We start from the raw sequence: 8,396 nt of genomic DNA, 5'->3' as shown, positions 1-8,396 counted from the left end.
GATTAGGTACTCAATACACATTAGTAAATGGTCATCGTAATCTAGTATTTGACAATCCCAAAGATCTAATTTTGGGTCAAGAAATCATCATTTAACAATAATTTATGGGAAAACTGGAAAGCAGTCTGGGAGAAACTAGGTACAAACCAATATCTCACACCATTTACCAAGATAATGTTAAAATAGGCACGAGTTAGATGTAAAGGGTAATATCAGAAGCAAATAAGGGGTGCGTGGAATAGTTCATTTGCTCGATGTATAGATAAGGGAAGAATTTATTACTAAACAAGAGATAGAGAGCATTATGAGACGTAAAATGTATAATTTCTATTATATCAAATTAAAAAAGTTTTGTAAAAACAAAACCAATCCTGCCAAGACTTGAAGGAAAGCAGAAAACAAGAAGAAAATCAGAGCAATTTCTCAATTACATAGCACTGAGTCAAATTTATAAGAATATGAATCATTCCGCAGTTGATAAATGGGCAAAGGCTATGAATAGACAGTTTTCAGAAGAAGAAATCAAAACTATTTATATTCATAGAAAAATGCTCTAACTCACCATTAATAAGAGAAAAGCAAGTTCAAAACATCTCTCACCTCACCTCTATCAGACTGGCTAATAAGACAGAAAAGGAAAATGACAAATGTTAGAAGGAAAGTGGAAAGATAGGGGTACTAATGCCCAGCTGGTTGGATTGTGAACTGATCCAACCATTCTGGAGAACAATTTGGAATTATGCCAAAAGGGCTAAAAAAAGTTCACACCCTTTGACCCTGCAATAATACTACTAGGTATATATTCCAAAGTGATCATATAAAAAGGAAAAAGGACCTACATGATCAAAAATATTTTATAGTAGCTCTTTATGTGGTAACAAAGTATTGGACATTGAGAGAATGTCCATCAATTGGGGAATAACAAATTGTGATGGAATACTCTTACACTAGAAAAAAAAATGATGAACAGGATTCTCTCAAAAAAAAAAACTGGGAAGTCTTACATAAAGTAATGCAAACTGAAATGAGCATAACCAAGAGAACACTGTACATGGTAATAGCAATATTGTAATGATGATCAACTGTGAATGACTTAGCTATTCTCAGCAATACAATGATCCAACATCATCATGAAGGACTTATGATGGAAAATATCTACCTCCAGAGAAAGAACTATTGGAGTTTGAATGCAGATTGAAGCCTATTTTTCTTTACTTTCCTTATTATTTTTAATTTTTTTGTTTTCTTTTGCAATACAGATAATATGGAATTGTTCTTCATGACTGCCCATTTACAAACTATATCAAATTGATTGCTTTCTCAATGGAGTTGGGGGGAACGGAGAGAAAGAGAACCTGGAATTCAAAATTTTAGAAAACAAATGTTAATTATTTTGTTTACACGTAATTGAGAAAAAAATAAAAATTAGGAAGAATCAAAATAGTCACATACCAAAAAGAATATCTTTAAAAATACAGTAAATCTATCTCCTTGACTTTTAGTGGATATCCATTTTATATATTAATTATTCCTTGATTTGACAAGAGACTTTCACTGCAAATGAAGTAGTCTTTGGAAGGTGAGAAGCAAGAGTTTTCTTTTAGGAAACAATGAAATATGTTTCCTCTTCTGCAAAACTTGAAGGCCTTTTCCAACAAACTGTGTTAAATGTGCAGCTTATTTATCAATAAATGTGCTAATATCCACTACATTTCTTGCTCTGAATTTTTTATACAGGAGAAAAGCACATCTTAGTTAAAAATAACAGTCATTGTGTTTCTTTAAATATTTACTTTCTTCTTTACTTGAAACCAGAAAAGTATTTAATGCCACAACTTAATGGGTCTTGAATCTCAGAGATATAACTGTTCTTTCAACTGATGTGAATTACAATTCCTCCATGCCTCTTCACCCCATGCAATTCCTGACTGTATCTTTGAGTAAATCCTCCATAAAGTGCCGAATCAAGGTACCTAGAAGTCTTCTCTGATTATTTTAACATTTCATGGATATTTGTTCACCCTTTGGGTTTTCCTTCAATTATTCCTTGCTCTTCCTACATGATAAACTCTTTTCTACACACACACATACACACATGTGTTTATAGGAAAATAATACGTGTATATGTGTATATGTATGTATATATGTATTTGTGTACATATACATGTGCCTCTATACACATGTATATATGTCTCTATATGTATATAAATATACATATGTGTATACACACATATATATGTGTGTCTGTGTTTATGTATGGTGCCTTTTATTTCTCTCTTTTTTTTTGTCTGTAAATCACCACTTATAACATTTTATAACCGATTTGTCTTTACCGTGTTTTTTCATTGGCTCCAGCATCAGATCAGTGAGATACATGGATATTCAAGAGAATGATTTGGTAATCTAAAAGTGAAAACTGAAAGATAAGAAAAAACATGAGAGAGGGGAGAGAGAGAGACAGAGAGAGAGAGAGAGAGAGAGAGAGAGAGAGAGAAAGAGAGAGAGAGCAAGAAAGCAAGAGAGCATTTCATTCTCACTTGGACACACTGTATAAGAGAAGAGGCTTACAGGATTGTACTTTATAATTGTGTTGAACTTCTAGTGATCTCAAAATGCTATTTGACAACCTAAGACCATTTTTCTGACATGAATATTCCCCCAATGAAGTTATATGGCTGTTAATCATGAGTTTGCATGAGAAAGGACAGAATAAAAAATGGTAATAAGACATTTAAAAGCTTGATGAATAGGCTCAATGGCTCAAATTTTGAAGTAAAAGACACCTCAAAGGACATCACTTTAAAGATGAAGAAACAGACTGAGAAAAATTAAGTGACTGGCCCAAGGTCACACAGGTACTTTCAAAGGTGAGATCTAACCTCTTGTCCTTTGATTTCAGAGGCAATGCTTTTTTTCATCATACCATGCCAAGAAGAGTAGACCTTACTCTCCTTGGCAAATTCACCTTGGTGAAGAGACAGATGAACTTTTTCTCAAAAATACAGAAAGAACTGGCTAATAATTGTATCAACACTTTTTAAAAGACTATGGAGAATGAGAGAGATGTTATAGGACTAGGGGTAGAGTCTGCAAACAATTGAACAGTAAGCTTGACTTTGATGCTAGATAAAATTCTAGAGCATTATTTATTTTAAATTTAGCTATAATGGGAGGATTAATAAATAACTACAAATAAAGTGGGGAAGTCACAAAGAGTTTGATAAAGAAAATGATCAAGAAAGATTAAATGTTGTTCCTTTCCTAACAAAGTTACTATGTTAGTATATCAGGATAATGATGTGATTATAAAGTTTTGATTTGATAAAGTTACTACTTATATTCTTTTGGATAAGTTGGAGAAAGGTGATCTAGATGACAATATGATTATGTGAATTTGGTGAAAGAATTGAAGAACTTTATGCAAAAAAATAATCTTTAATGCTTTGATTGCAAGTATGAAGGTCACTAGTGTAATAACCTAGGGATCTGTGCTTGGCCCTGTAGATTTTAATATATCATAGAATTTGAGCATTCAAAAGGACCTTAGCAGCCTTTGAGTCTATAATATACCCAAAAGAACTTACCACTAAAAGATAACTTGTAAGTACCCAGCCTCTAGTCAAGAAGTTAATTAAGTAGCATTTATTGGAAGCACCTACTATGTGCCAGATACTATGCTATCTACTAGGGATGCAAACAGAAGAAGAAACAAAACAAAAACAAAACAAAACAAACAAATAAATTTAGAAAAAAAAAACATTTTCTACTTAGAAGAGCAGTCCATTTCCTTTGTGAATAGCTGTAACACGAAAATTTTGTTTTCTGTTTATCAAACCTAAATTGGATTCCTTGCAATCCCCATTCATTGCTAATTCTGCCCTCTGAGGCAAAAGAGAACAAGTGCAATTCCTCCTTCACATGACAGCTCTTCAATTACTTGGAGAAAGAAAGCATGGGCATGCCAAATCTTTCATTCTGGCTCTCCAACAAATTATCTTTCTTTTTTATCATCTACTCCACATTTTGTAGAAAGGCATAGATGACATGTATATTCCATTTTCAGATGACACAAAGCTTGAAAACACTGGTAACAAATGGGTAACAGAAGTATCTCACCGGATTATATTATTGGGCTGAATCAAATAAGGTAAAGTCCTTTGGAGATGAATGTAAAGTCGTTCTGTATGTTTCTGAAAATCAACCTCTCAAATCCAAGATCAAGGTGGTGTGGCTTGAGAGTTGCTTGTCTTGGGCAGAGGGTGGGGGTGGATAAATATGTTTTATTGAACAATCAACTGAATATCATTCAAGAAAGTCATAAAAATGCAAATGGCAGTTACCCATTTAAAGTAAGTGTGGAAACCCTGGTGAATGGTTGGAGAGAATCTGTGGTTTCTTCCAAATTTGAGAATTTTTTATTCTGAAACACAAGGTAGGAAATAACCTAGATTTTCCCCACCAATGCATATTTAACCTGGATTTTATGTGTGTGGATTATGTTATCAAAGTACCCTGATTAATGCAAATTTGTGATTTCTACAAATATCTTTTCATAAAAAAAATTTAAATAATGTTTAAAAATCTGGAAATTAAAGATTGGGTATCAATAAATGAACATTTTGTCTCATAGGTTTTTTTATCATTCAAAACCCAATTTGTAATCAAGAGATGTACAGAAAAATGTCAATGGAAAAACCCAAACAGAATATGAGTACCAACTTCCCTTCCCCAACATCCTCTTGCATCAGCAATCTTGCTTAAGCCAAGACATATTTCTGCAATATTCACCCATTTATCAACTCTGACACTGACACTACTCTGATCCAGGCCCTCATCACCTTGCGTCTGGACCATTGCAACAATGTAGTGGTTAGCTACTTACCCTAAGTGTCTCCTCACTTCAGCCCATCCTCCATTCAACTGCCATAGTTATCGTCCCAAAGTGTAGGTTTCACCATGTCACCTGCCCCACTCATTAGAATTCTATGACTCCCTATCAGTTCCAGGATCAATTGTCAATAAACATTTGTCAAATGCTTATCATGTACCAGGTGCTATACTAATCACTCTGGATATAAATACAAAGAAGTAAGCCCTTGCCATCAAGGAACTTGTTTACAATTTAATGAGAAAAAACATCATACAAAAAGTAGCTGTGAGGGTTGGGGGTGGGAGACCTGGAAGGTTAACAGAAAAGGAGCTTGATTGAGAAGTCCAAAAGAGTGTAACACGTGGGATCAAATATAGAATCCTTGGTTTGGCATTCAAAGTCATTCACAAACTGCCCCCCTCTTCCCTGACCTTCCCAGTCTTCCTATTTCTTACATCATCTCCCATTCCCCTCTACTCAGTGATCCAATGATATTGGCCATGTCTAGACTCCTTCATTTTTACTGGTTGTTCCCATGTTTATAATTCTCTCCCTCATCCTCTCTGTCACCTGCCTTCCTTCAAGTCTCAAATAAAATTCCACCTTCTACAGCAAGCCTTAACTTGCATATAACTCGTGTCCACAAAGTCATTTGGTTACTTGTCTCCCCATTAGACTATGTGATCCTTGAGAAGAGGGACTGACAACCCTTTCTTGGTATCCCCACAGTTCCTGGTAGATAATAGAGGCATAATTAATATATATTGATTCACTCTCTGAGACATTCTCTGAATTAGAGAATAACATTCAAACTGTGGGAAGAGATTATTAAATGTGTCAAAGAAGACTTCTTTATCTCTCCTTGTCCTCATCTCTTACCTTCCCCAACCTCCTTAAAGTGTGTGCATGGAGAAAAGGAAATAGCAAGACAGAATTAGGCTAAATTTCCCTTAATGAATATGTATTATTTTAGAATTATTCCCTTAAAATATTTACAGTAGTGAAGCTAGCATTTTATAGTGTTTACACGTTTACATGTAAACTAAAGTTTTATCTCATTTAATCCTAACAATAACTTTGTGAGGTAGTTGCTATTAGTACCCTGTCTTTACAGATGAGGAAACTAAAATCAGGAATGGTTAAGTGACTTGCTTAGGTCACAGAATTAATATAATAATAACAACAACAATAGCTAGTTATTTCTATAGTAATTCTGGACTAAATTCTTTCAGATACAAGAACGACGTGGATTGCAATGCTTGGTATTTCTCACCTTCAGGCTTCGCAGCCGATGTGCTCTGTGGTTCATGTGACAATCCCTTTAAAAATCCTCATAACACAACATTGTTGGACTCTCATGGATTTTATATTTCCCCCAACTGAAAAAAAAATACTTCAACATACACTACAACATTCATTATGTAGATATTTGCTGATTTTATCTGAAATCATTAGGACTATTAGCTCTGCTATGAGGTAAACAGAATAAACAAACCCCTGCCAAGTGAGAACTAGCTTTACTACCTTTTTTTCTTAGCATACAAATAACATCTCCAAAGTCTAAATAGCTCACAAGTACTTTCTAGAGGCTTATTATTTATTCTGTTTATCACAAGGCAGAGTTAACTTAGAATTAATAGGCCTCTCTCAAAACATGGTGCCATTTTTGTTGTCTTTGAATGGCCCTAAATAATATTCCATTGTTGGCCAGTGTTGATCAGGCAGCTTAAATGGATATATTTCCACATGTGGGACATAGATTCTATGTGAATCTACATCCATAATCTATTAATATATTCACAGATTACTGCATATTGCATATATAGCTTACACAGAAATGTGATGAGAAGTATATTCATAGGCATAAGTATACTTATGTAATATTTATATAGATGAAAATTGCTATCCTCTTTCAGGAAACTACCTTCTATTTCCAGAGAACATTCTTTTCCACAGTAATAAATGATCTTCAGGAAGCAGTGACAGACACAAAGATTTGACAATAGGCTTTTGCCATCATTTCCCTCACCAGGAAATTCTGGTTGCTTCATTAAAGCTGTGGATCAGTCCCTCACTTTGTTTCCACATGCCATTTAAAAATCTTGGAAAGATAAATTAATCCTAAATTGCATGTTTGTCTGTTTTGCCTGCTTATGGTAGCAATAAGGACTAGATATTTATTTCTCTGCATTGCACCTGCGGCCTCTCCTCTCTGCTGTTGGTATGCTATCCTTTCCAAATGCTGCCTACTGTCCTGAAAACCATTTTTTCCCCTCCTGTAGTGGGGGAGCAAAAATGAGTTGGATTTAGGGGGCCTGGGTTTGCATTTTACTTTTTGCCTATTATGTGACTTTGGGCAAATACTACAGTTAGCACTAAGTATTTATTAAGAGTCTATTATGGACTTCTACTTCCAGTGAACACCAAATGGTGAAAGACGCTGGTGCTGCAGGAAGAGCGGGAGGTCCCGGGGCTCCAGAGTTCGAGGCCGAGGTGGCTTACATGGTGGTTTCGGCAGGGGTCAAGGTCAGGGCTGTGGACATGGGGTCCAGGGAGGAAAGGCCGAAGACATGTAGTGGACTCCTTTCACTAAGCTAGGCCGGCTAGTCAAGGACATGAAGATCAAGTCTTTGGAAGAGATCTATCTTTTCTCCTTTCCTATCAAGGAGTCTGAGACCATAGATTTCTTCCTGAGATCTTCATTGAAAGATGAGGTTCTGAAATTCATGCCTCTTCAGAAACAAACTAGAACTGGACAATGTATCAGGTTCAAGGCTTTTGTGGACATCAGTGACTTCAATGGTCATGTTGGCCTGGTGTCAAGTGCTCCCAGGAAGTGGCCACAGACATTCATCATGACATCATTCTGGTCAAGCTGTCCATCGTTCTTGTGAGATGTGGCTACTGGGGGAATAAGATTGGCAAGCCTCACACAGTGCCCTGCAAGGTCACTGGGTGATGTGGATCTGTTCTGATGTGCCTGATCCCCACCCCTAGAGGTACTGGCATCGTCTCAGCTCCTGTGCTTAAGAAGCTCCTGATGATGGCTGGAATTGATGACTGCTACACTTCTGCAAGGGGCTGTACTGACACTCTGGACACCTTTGCTAAAGCTACCTTTGATGCCATCACCAAAACATACAGTTATCTAACTGCAGACCTGTGGAAGGAGACTGTGTTCACTAAGTCTCTCTACCAGGAATTCACCGACACACTAGCGTGTCTGTCCAGAGGACCCAGGCAACTGCTGTGGCAACAACATAGATGTTTTTTATAAAGACTTAAATTGAACTCTGCCTGCTTAAAAAAAAGAAAAAAAGGGGCAGCTAGGTGGCACAGTGGACAGAGCACCAGCCCTGAAGTCAGAAGGACCTGCGTTCAAATCCAGCCTCAGACCAAACACTTGACACTTACTAGTTGTGTGACCCTGGGCAAGTCACTTAAACCCAATCGCCTTTAAAAAAAAAAAAAGAAAAGAAAAAAAGAAAAAAAGAGTCCGTTATGCGCCAGGCATAGCTCTGGACAT

The 8,396-nt window shown here is 36.2% G+C and overlaps 1 pseudogene; it reads left to right on the top strand.

The window, feature by feature from the left end:
- Nucleotides 1–7,389: 7,389 nt before the first annotated feature.
- LOC114027955 lies at nucleotides 7,390–8,134 on the top strand (annotated as a pseudogene).
- The last annotated feature ends 262 nt before the right edge of the window (nucleotides 8,135–8,396 follow it).

The sequence above is a fragment of the Vombatus ursinus genome, unplaced genomic scaffold (genome assembly GCF_900497805.2).
Source record: "Vombatus ursinus unplaced genomic scaffold, bare-nosed wombat genome assembly UNPS02014864.1, whole genome shotgun sequence".
NCBI lineage: Eukaryota > Metazoa > Chordata > Mammalia > Diprotodontia > Vombatidae > Vombatus > Vombatus ursinus.
This window is presented reverse-complemented; position numbering and strand designations above follow the sequence as displayed.